The sequence below is a fragment of the Equus caballus genome, chromosome 5 (assembly GCF_041296265.1).
Source record: "Equus caballus isolate H_3958 breed thoroughbred chromosome 5, TB-T2T, whole genome shotgun sequence".
In the NCBI taxonomy this organism is placed as follows: Eukaryota; Metazoa; Chordata; class Mammalia; order Perissodactyla; family Equidae; genus Equus; species Equus caballus.
In genome coordinates this window covers 5248393-5259710 of record NC_091688.1, presented here as the reverse complement: position 1 = coordinate 5259710, position 11318 = coordinate 5248393, and the positions used below count along the sequence as shown (strand labels likewise).

The 11318-nt window shown below is 42.8% G+C and overlaps 2 long non-coding RNA genes across 2 annotated transcripts; one reads left to right on the top strand and one right to left on the bottom strand.

Annotated features, from left to right (window-relative positions):
• Positions 1–4813: 4813 nt before the first annotated feature.
• LOC138924205 (uncharacterized) lies at positions 4814–8184 on the top strand. Its single transcript, XR_011438967.1, has 3 exons — positions 4814–5320; positions 5574–5705; positions 8048–8184. It is a non-coding gene; the product is annotated as an uncharacterized lncRNA (long non-coding RNA).
• Positions 7710–10987, bottom strand: LOC138924206 (uncharacterized). Its single transcript, XR_011438968.1, has 2 exons — positions 10754–10987; positions 7710–10294 (listed from the first exon to the last, which is right to left on the bottom strand). It is a non-coding gene; the product is annotated as an uncharacterized lncRNA (long non-coding RNA).
• Between the last annotated feature and the right edge of the window lie 331 nt (positions 10988–11318).

Here is an 11318-nt window from a genome sequence, read left to right as displayed (position 1 = left end):
CAGGGACACTGAGGAACTCTCAGGCAGCCAGCCCTCACCAAAGCGATGCTAGAAGGATCTGAAGCTGGTGGTGTGCTGAAGGTGACCACAGCAGCAGCAGAAACTCCAGCTTGCCTGGGTTGCATTTGGGCTCTGAAACTGAAGGCTCACATCAGTCACCAGTCCTTAAAAATGGAGTTGTCCTATCTCCATTTTCATTCTGGTACCTGACTAGCCTAAGTTACTCATCTAGTCCCCATTGTCCACACTTCTCCTGTTTTCCATCTCATTGTGTCTCTGTGCTGCGTCCTGGCTCATTTCTGCAAACCTGTCTTTCATCTCACTTATCCTTTCAGCGGTGTCTAATCTGCAGCTTAGCGACCCAGTGAGGGCTTCAGTCTCACGTATCACACTTTCTTTTACAGACATTGTTTGATCTCATTCGAACTCCCTTGCCATTTTAATAGTCTCTTCTTCCTTGATCATACGTTTGGCATTTCTTTTATATATTAAACATATTAAATGTACACACTTTATATCCTGCGACTAATAAATCCAATGTCTGAAGTCCTCATGGGTCTGATTCTACAACGTGTTTGTTCTGCTGGCTCTCATTCATGGCAGTTTGTTTCTCCCACGGTTTTTGAGTGAACGCTTGTCTCATTTGACTTCACGTGGGAAACAGTCCTAGTGAAAGTTTATTCTTCCGTAAAGAATTTGTGTTGCTTTAGCCAGATGATAGGGGGCTACTGATGGAATTTGAACTTGCTGTTTTTGAATTAAATACATAATATGCATTTGGTATGAAACCCCAAAGAAGGCCCACTTTCAGTTAACAATTCTCAGGGAGCAACATTTTTTTCCTCTCCTCCTATGGCCGAGTTTAATGCAGACAATTTTTCCCTGGACCCTCTTTCTGGAGTTGTTGGTGTTTTCCTTTTAATCTAGTCTATTCTTTTGTAGAGAACAGACGATCTTTTAGCGTTCTGGCTTTCTTTACCTTCCCTAATTTGAGTGGCTCCTACAACATGGGTGGTCATCAGGGTCGCCAGGAATTAGCTGATTTCTCCAGGGTAGCTAGTGGTTTAAAAGCTTACTCTACTTTTGGATTCCTGCTTTTACTTTGTTTTCATCAAGTTGAAATTGCTTATAAAAAATAAAGGAGCAGAATGTCCTTACGGTGCCTGTTAGTCTATTCCTGGGTTTGGGTCCCAGCTCTGCTGTCTTAATCATTATGCAATCTTGGGCAATCTATTTGCTTTTCTGATTTTTTTTTGTCCTTTGTAAAGCATAAATAATAATATTTATTTACATATCTGACTGGGTGAAGACTCAAGATACTGAAATCAAAGTGTCTAGAACAAAGTGACTTTGCCTGGCACTTAACCAGTGCCAGCTGTTATTACGAGTTTTGTTAGGAGATTTGGGACAAATGTCCTGAAATCTTTAAAAATTAAATTGGCCATTTCCAGGTAGGCCTGCTGTCCACTGAGCCGAGTGGTAGTCACAAAAAAGATACTTGGTTTGGAGTCCATGGGTCTATATTATATTATGGGAGAGGATAGTAATAAGGGGAATTTCTCTTTTTCTCCATCTTCTGTGTGTCATTCTGTGTCCCAATAAGAAGTAATCCAGTGGTATAAATGACACATCTCTAATGTACAAATGATTTCCTCTGATAATAAAATAATAAGTAGGATAAGGAGAATCTTAACCAAGAGACCAAGTACTATTATTATACAGAATCTTGAAGAATAATTAGGAGTATGAGCTCAGTGGTATTTGGGCTGTGAAGCAAGCATTCTGCATCTGCCAGGGTGGTGGTTTTAATGATTGTATACACAATGTCCAAAGGGTGATTTAATTCACATATTCCTGATCCACTTACACTAATACAATTTGAACCGGGCCTGAAAGACACTGAGTAATGCATGGACTGTCCTCTCTTCTTTTGTTTAATTTTGGCAAATGAAAATTAATAAGAACCTAATGTCCATTTGAAATTCTTGGGTCTATTGGCTTTTACCTGTGGCAAAGCATCGTTACTTCTAAAGGATTTTTGGTTTGTTGACCAATGGTTATATGACAGTGGTCTCTTTGGACTGTTTTGTTTACTGTACTCTGCAGAAATCATTTAAAAGTCTGTCTTTCAAAGAAATAATACGTTGTGGCAGCATCATTAATTGGAGGCTCTCCTGTATCGAATGAAATGTTTGCCTATGAAACTATGGAAAGGGACCACAGCCTCCATTCCTTGTCTCTCTTGAGGGATGTTTATATTAAATGGAACTGACTCTGAAGTTGGCAACTTTGCCAGCTTCCAATGTTCATTCAGCTTTCCACAAATATTATTTGAATGCTACAACGAGTATGTTAGCTTGAGCTCCTCAGAAAACAGACTGTGAAATATAGATTTGCTGGCAGGTTTACTGAGAAGTACTTTGGGGTACAGCATCTGTACATGAGTGAGGAATGCAGAGTTGGGCAAAAGGAGAAGCTGAGTTGTGACACAGTTTCAACCAAGGGGTCACCTGGTCCTACTGAGAGTTCTGGAGCAGAAGATGGCCCTTCAGAGTTGATCTGAGCTGAGGCAAGGGGCCCATCCTTTGTAACACTGTATTGACCAGTTCTTGAGCTACAACTGTAGAGGAAGCAGACCTTTGGGCAAGAAACTTATCTCTACCAAGGACAACGCCTGAGAAGGCACTCAGCTGTGAAGCATCAGTAGCCAGGGCTGTCAGTAGCTGGGGGAAATGCACGCCTCCCTCCTGAAGGCGGCACCTGGGCAATGCATTACAGCATCCCCTACCCAGGGATACGTTGATGAGCAAAATCAAACCCAGTCTCCTGCGTCATGGAGCTTGCAGTCTAGTGAGTATTCACAGTGTTTCTCTATTTCCTTTGTTTGCCCTTAAAAAGTCACCACTCGTCCTGTCCTTGGTGGCCCTGCCCCTGCTCAGCCTTCAATCGCTTGTTCCAGCTTCCTTTCACCCAAAGACTGTGGAGACAATTATGATCCTAATTAATAATGTCTAGGTCAGCATTGAGCACCTTGCTGCATGAGGGGAGAGTTCTATTAGCTCAATGATGGGTCCCCACTGGTTTGGTTTTACCCGTGATCTGAGATCATAACTACAACATGAAGCAATTTAGGACTGATCCAGAGAATATTCACTTTCCAACCTCTTCCTCCCTCCAGTGTCCTTTAGAACTGACTCTGGAATAATTGGTCTTAAACTATTGTGAGCATCAGAACCTTTTGAGGCTATTTTTAATGATGCAGAGATACCTGACCCCAGAGGTTCTGATTTAGCAGGTCTAGGTTGGGTGCTGGTATCTGTAATTATAGAAAGATTCTGAAGTTGTCCCCACACCTTTCGAGTTTGAGAAGCACTGCTCTGTCCATCTGTTGTCTCTGAGTCTCTTCCCGTCGCTCAGACTTACACTCATGACTTGAAGACTTTTCTCCTCTGGCCAAATTCTCCACTCAAAAGATGGGGCTCAAGTGTCACCACTGTGTTTAAGGGCAAAACAGCTCCATGATTGAGTGTGGACTCTGAAATCAGACACATGAAATCAAATCTCAACTTATTTACCTGATATCGTATGGGACTAAGTTTTCTTACCTGATCTCTCTGAGCTTCAGTTTCTTTGTCAGCTCCATGAGAATAATAATACTATTATCTCCTAGGGTTGATAGGGATGTGATGAGGATTAAATGATACATGAAAAGCGTTGCGTACGTCACCAGGCACATCCTAGGTGTGAGTTGTCACTTCCTCTGGGAAGGCAGCTGAGCTGGCAAGTGAAGTTCTTCATCCATATTGGTAAGAGATGGGACCTTGGACAGTGTACATAACGTCTCTGAGCCTCAGTCCTTCTTTGTAAACTTGGAGTAATAATATCTATCTCAAAAGATTGTTGTGAGGATTTGAGAAGACAATACCTATAAAGCGCTTTGTACTTTCCTGGCATTTCGGCAGCATCTCAGCAAATATCTATTATTATTATTCTATGAAGATGTCCTTTCCTGCCACTCACGACGCAGAGTTTACTCCTCCTCTTTGGTGCTTCCATGAAACTTTGTTCATACCATTATGAAAGAGTGCACATTACTTAACTATGGTCCCCATGTTTCTTCATAAGGCCTTGTTATGTCTCACATGTTTCTATTTCTAGCTATTGATCTATCTATCCACATGTGTAAAACAAATACCACCTCAGCTCAATAAATGCTAATAAATCCCTAAACCAATTCAAAATACTCAGCTAAATTTTTGATTAGATCAACAATAAGTTATTTGAGGTGGCCCATAAAACGGCCAGAGAAGCTGGCCGATATGTGACCTGATTTGTTTTTGGATAACTACCACCACCCCAGACTCAAGTGTGTAATGAGAGACAGGAAGAGTGTTGCTCTCCTGGAACAGCGTAATGAAGTCCTCAGTGTGTGATGCTAAAAGGAAAGTTGAGAAAATGGATAAATTAATTCTTACCAAGAACAATAAACTCTGGAGGAAAAAAAAATTGTATAACAATATAATAAGCCAGGCAGTGGACTCAGATTACTTCCGTGCTACACAGTGGGGATGGAGGCACGGCACAGGCATAAACTTCTCCTCAGTCTCATGCCAATGAAGTGGTGGCAATGATAAACACAGCTACAAGTTATCAAGAATTTACTATTTCCCCTCACTGTTAGGCCTATTATAAACATTATTGCTAATTCTCACATTTACCCTGGGAGGTAAATATTAGCAAACTGAGGTTCAGAGAGGTTAAGTGACTTGCCTAAGGTCACATAACAATTAAGCGACAGAATTTGGGACCAGCCTGTCTGATTCCAGGACCCACGCTCTTTGATTCCATGATCCACTACATCATGCCCAGGCATTCTGATCTGTGGCCTAGAAGATGTGGCACTGTGGGATAGGGAAACAGCACTGGCTTTTAAAAAGTCTGTGAGTAAAATTTCAAGATTTCGGAGACTGGTGCGCGGGAAATGGTTAAAGGTGAATTTAGCTCCGGGTGAAGGCTGCTACGAAACCAGGTGTTCTTGGTTTAATGAATGTGATTAAGATCAGCCAGACGTGGGCTGACAGTGAAGAGTATAGGGGCCCTGCTCTGGTTCAGTGGAGGGAACGGTGCAAGGGTCCAGCCCTCGGCTGGAAAGAATGGTCCCTCCCAAGGAGTGGGCACTGCTCTCCTTTGTTTGACCATCCCGCAGAGAAAGCGTGAGGGAGCCGCAGCCAGCTGGTGTGGTCTCGGGAAAGGCACGGACCTCACAGGCGGACAGACTGGGTTTAAACCTCAGTTCTGTGTTGTCTCGACTGTGCCTTGGGTAAGTGACTTCACCTGGCTGAGCCTCAGCCTCCCAACTGGGAAATCAGGGATAGTCTGATCATCTCCACAGCAACGTGGTGAACATGAAATGAGAAGGTTTAAACAGAGCAGGTATTTTGACCTTCCAGCTCTGGAATGGCTGGGACTTAGACAGCCAAGCTGCTTCACCGGGGCATGAGGTATGACCGAGGGCAGCCGAGCTGGTTTGCTGTTACCAGCCCAAGGCAGATTTTGCTTTTGTTCCTCCACAGGAAGGAATGGGGGCCATGGTTCTGGTCACCGGCTAGTGCAAGGCGGTTTCCACCTGGCTAGCTTAGAAGAATGAGGCCGTGGGTACAGGAACTGCTCCAGGCGAGACTACCTCCCCAGGGAAACAGCACCAGGTAACCCTGTTCTTCCCAGAAAGCAGAACCTGCAGGTTAGGTTTGTAGAGTCCTGCAGGCGCTGGGAATGAGTGGGAGAGAAATTGCAGGCCTCGCATTTTCCTTAGTCACCTGTCCCCTTGAGCAGAGCATAACACAGCACCCACCGTGCCAGGTGACCTTCTCATGTTTTGCCTGATGAGCAGCAGGCTCTCAGGGGCACGGCTTTAGAAGAGTGAGGGCTTTCCAATTCCAGACTAAATGGAGCCGACGCGGCACCAGGGCCTCAGCGTTTACTATTCCTTGGGAGCCTTGAGCTCTCCTGTAATTTGCAGTTAACATGGGGAACTGTTTCGCACTTGTCGGCAGCCTGGACTGCATGCCCTCTCACTGCAGAGCCCGGCTGCACAGCAAGGGGCCTCAGAGTCCTGACTTTGAGGCACACAACCTGCTCCACTGCTTAGTAACTGACTTCGAGCCCCCTGAACGTCTATTGTCCCATCTGCACGCTGCCCCGTGTTAACATACGTGTGATGCAAATGAACGAACACATTGTCAGACACTTTCTCTCATGCCTGGCACTTGTTAGACACACAATAAATGCCACCAATATAATGAGTAATAGGATAGTTGCATTATCAACAGGGTCACGATGAAAAGCAAAGGAAATACACTAGAATGAAATACACAGATTCCTTAGCTAGGAAGATGCATGAGATGTAGAATTATGGAGAATGACCTTAAAGGCATTTATTTCAGACAGATGGCCATACTGTTACTGATAAAAGTCAGTGAGCTCTAAGGGGGCCTCGGCTTTAGAACTGCATTTTAATGAGAAGGATTTTTAACTTAGTTATCATATGGCTCAGGGGTGTTGGTGATAATTTCATTCATTCCACAAATATTTTTACTGCCTACCATGTGCAAAGTTTTCAAAATAAAATCGCAGCCACATTCAGACTAGAGTGGTACACAGGATTTCTTGTGAACCGATTGGAATTCTTTGAGTGAAACTCAATAGAAAGCAGTTTGCCCTGTGCCTTTGCCACTGGTTCTGTCAGCATCCCCCTTGCTCCAGATGCCTCTCCTCCCACCGCATCCCATCTCGGCACAAGTGGTCCTAGCTGTTTCTCAGGTCTCTTTCTCTTCCTGATGTAAATCAGGACTTATGGTCCTTGCTCATCCTGTGTTGGGTTTCTTCAAAGCCCGGGTCTCAGTTGTGAGAAATTGAACTGGGAGACCATATTTCACATTATATTAATTATTGTAACCCCATTAAAGTCTTAGCCATTCCAGAAATATTCACAGTACAGAGAGAGAGAGGTTGGAAACTTAACTCTTTGGCCCAAGGAACTGAATTGAATAGAATTTCATACACAGCACCAAGAGGATGAGGTACACGCAGATATTTTTGCTTCCTACTCTGACATTTTTGCCAAAAGATGGAAAGAAGGAAGAAAAGAATTTGCAGGAAGAAAAACAGGCCAGCTGCTGACTTGGGCTTTGGAAATATGTAAATGAGTAAGACAGTCTGAATAAACTTTTAAATAGAAGAAAAGGATGTGATTTGGAAGGAAGATACTAAGATATCTAATACTTTCTCTTCTAAGTGGAGATTTTAGTCATGTTATGATTGTGACCTTTTCTTGTCATTTTTCCCCTTTCTTGAGGTCCCCTATGCTTGTCACCTCTCACCTCCCTATCCGACTTGTCTCCTGTTTGACCTATTGAATCAATCCTTAAAATGCTTACGTTCGCTAAGTAGATTTTTTAAAGTGGAATTTGTGATCATATCAACACAGTGCTTCTAAGTGGTCAGTCCTTAAGTTTGTTTTCCTGACATTCTGAAGCAATGGTCATGTCAGGGTGGTTCCTTAAAAAAAATCAGGCCCGTGAGGTTTCACCGATGAACCCTAGTTCTTATCAAACTGCGATTATTTTATTTGTTTATAGTCACAGTCTGGGGTCAAAATATTTTTTCCTGGGGAGGAATCTTTCAAATCAGAATGAAAGTAGAAAGTTTGATTCCTTAGAAAAATTTCATTTTATTTACAAATAGACAGAAAAGAAGACATAATTTGAAGTTAATTAAAATTTTATACTGCATGGGTTAAAAGTCAGGAAATACCAGATTTTAACATTTTTATTGTGAGATTCTCTGGAATATTGAATTTAAAGTTAGTGTTTCTGAGGGCAGAAGCAGTGCTCTTGTGGGTTACCCCCTCCTGGTATGAATTCATAGTCATAAAATATTAGTAAAGAATCCTTTAGAGCAGGGTCCCACGGTGTGTGGATGGATTTAAAGTGTCCATAGATTCCCTAAAAATGTATGGTAAAAGTCTAACGTATGTGCTTTCTTCTAGAAAGAAGGTGTACAGTTTTCATCAGATTCTCAAAGTTGTCTTAATCTTCAGCATGTTAAGAATCACCGTCTTGGAGATAAGCTACATCGTCCACCTCATTTCACCAGTCGAGAAACTGCCCACCGCCTCCCAAACCTGAACGGTTAAGCAACTTGCCTGACATTCTCCATGAGTGTAAGGCAGATCCCAGGCATGGCCAAAAGTCGATAGACTTCCAGGAACATAGGAATTAGAACCATCCCCACCAACACCAGTATCCTCTGGACCTTTCAGGCCAACGATAGACACTAAATTTAGTTTTTAAAAATATTGGTTTTCACCATAACTTGTAAGTGGCTCACTGACATTGTTGAGGAGGCAGGATTGCATCAGAGAAACACTGCATTACTCGGGTTTACCATCACCCAGTTGGCCCTGATTTAGGACAGAGGCTGCGTATGTGCACGAATAAACACTCCCTTTCTCCCGTACTGCATCCTGCTCACGAGTTTGGTGCCTGTGGCAAGTGTTTGGTCTCCTTTAATGAAGCCCTGGAGTTGGGGAGATGCTGTCTCCTTTTGTTTCGTGGAGGAGTGCTGCCATATCTAGCCCTGAGATCTGAAACCTCTACCACAGTTCTCGTCCAACACGGCTTTCAGGTGCGGGGCGTTTGCGCAACAGTCTCTTGGACGATAATGGAGAAGATAGAATTTCACAGATCAGAAGGAAGTGGTGTGAGTGGAAACCTGCAGAGGTTGAGTTTCCATGCTCTTCTGCCCTCACCTCATCTCCACCCCTCTCCGGGTCTGTCCGTGGGATGCTTGTCCGCACACGTAACTACAAACTGCAAAGTCTGTAAGTACTTGTTGTCAGCGATCCACCAATTAACATGTATTCTACATATACAGTGTGTAAACTGCTTTGTCTTTAGCTAAGTGAGAGTAAATAAAGTTCGATTTAAAGGTTAAACTCTGTCAGCAGTTGCGTGCCCTTGATTCTCTTTTCTGGCAAACCTGGGAAAAATTGCCCAATTCATCCATCTCACTCTCCAAACAACGTGTTTAATTATCACTAACTCTAAGAGTTGATGAAGTCCTTTCATTCCAACACATAAATATTTTTCTCAATGTTTTTTCTAGTAAGACAGAATTTTTACTTGTGTGATTCGATGACTTCTCACCCTTAACCAATGTCCCAACCACCCCTGTCAGGGTGACAGTTAAACATGATTTGCTTCTTGCTGTTTGAGTTGTCATTTGGGGGACATAGCACCTCTCTTCCTAGTTACTGTGTTTGGCAGAAGGAGTTTTCCGTTTTAATTCTTCATTTCAGTTCAGTTCAACAACAGCTTTTGAACCTCCACTGTGTACCTCACCAACCCCCCCCCAACAGTGAGGAACTCATGGCTGCAACAAGCAGTCTCTGTCCTCAAGGAGTACACAGGTTCATATGGGTGTCTCATGTAAGGTACTAATTTTAACACATGGCAGCATGACAATTTCATGCTGAAAAGAAATACAGGCAGTGTGTTACGGCAGCTCAGAGAGCAGTTACTTCTTGGTTGTGTGCTCAGGAAAATCTTCAGAGAGGAGGGTGCATTTGAGTTGAGGTCTTATTTAGTATCTATCTAAAACTAGTTAATAGATACCATTTATTGAGTGCTTACTACCAAGCATTGTGCATTTTCTCATTTTATACTTACGAAAATCCTATGAAGTAGACGCTGTTATTAGCCCTACTTTCCAGCTGGGAAAATACAGGCTTAGAGTTCAAATAGCTCCAGCTGCCAAAGGCCACTCTTGCTGACTCCAGAACCCCTGGCCTCACCTCTCTCCCATGCACCTGCTTGTTGAGTAGATTTCTGACGTGCAGAAGCAGGAAAGATTCCAGGCTGCACTTCCGTGGACAAACTGGACAAACCGCGGAAACGGAGTCTCGAGGCAGATCTGCGGCAGCCTGGAGAAGAGTTTAGGAGTGATTCCCAACTCCTGAGCAGTCACTCTGTGGTGCCCGGCATTGCCTGTGTTCCTCACGGACACTGTTATTTAATCCTCATAATAAGCTTGAGAATTGGGTATTATTATTCCAATTTTTACAATAGAGGAGACTCAGAGTTGTTTACTATTTTGAGGCATCAAAGAATGTTGCAGAGCAGGGATTTGATCCAAAGTCCTGATGATTGCTTTCTGACCTCTCTAATCCATTTAGAGGAAGAGGGGCTCCACAACCCTGATCAGAGACTTCCATGACTGTACCTTCACCTCCTTCCTTTCTCCATCCCAAGACCGAAGGAAAAAAAAAAGAAAAAATCAATCCTAGATTCCTTCCATCATATTCCCTTCCTATTGTCAGTTGCAGTGTCAGCAGTTGCATTGTAAACTGGCAATGAGAAAGAAATGGGAATAGAGTGACTCTCACCATAATTCCCCAAGATGAATATTACTTTCCACATTTTACAAATGAAAGAACTTATATGCAGAGAGTAAAGAACTTTGGTTAAAATCAGATAGCAATTAAGATGCAGTCAGGATAAATGCATCATTGGTTGATAGTTACGGAGATTATCAAGATATAATAATTTATATTCAGATACTTATCCCTGGCCTTCTCTGGACTATTCTTTTAAAGGACTTAAAGCTAAAATCTGTAGATGGGTCTCTTTCCTCACAATTGGATTTGGGATGTTTTATTCCTTGTGGGGTTTGGGGAGCTTTGTATTGGACTTACCATAAATGGTAACAAATGATCCTTTGCCATCCTCTCATGAAGTCATCTTGGAGCAGACCCCATCTGCGGTCACTTTCACAGATCTGGATCATCTATACAAAGGAGGCAAGGAAGAGTCCCATGATTCCATGACCTTGGGGAGACACTGCAAAATGTACTTCCTTCTCCATTCCAGAAAAGTGAAATGAGCGTTTTTCTCAGCTGGTCATAGGGTGAGTGCCCAAATGTGTGAACAGCAACCTAACAGCATGCTGGTGATTTATAGGCAGCTCTCTATGACAACAGGCGCTCAGAGGAACCACCTGACAACGACAAACATGAACATGCCACTCAGAGGTACTAAAGTGTTACTAAACTGCTGACAATCGAAAATGGCTCTGAGTTCGGAATTCTATAATAGCAACAATAAATATTTATTGAGCACCTATTATGGGCCAGATACTGTGTTAGAAATGGGATGTAAGGATGAATAACATAAAATTTCTCTTTCAGGGATCTTACAATTTAGAGGAAGTTTCTAAAAAATAAACAGGCAGGCACACTAAAGTTTTGGAAGTGAGAATAT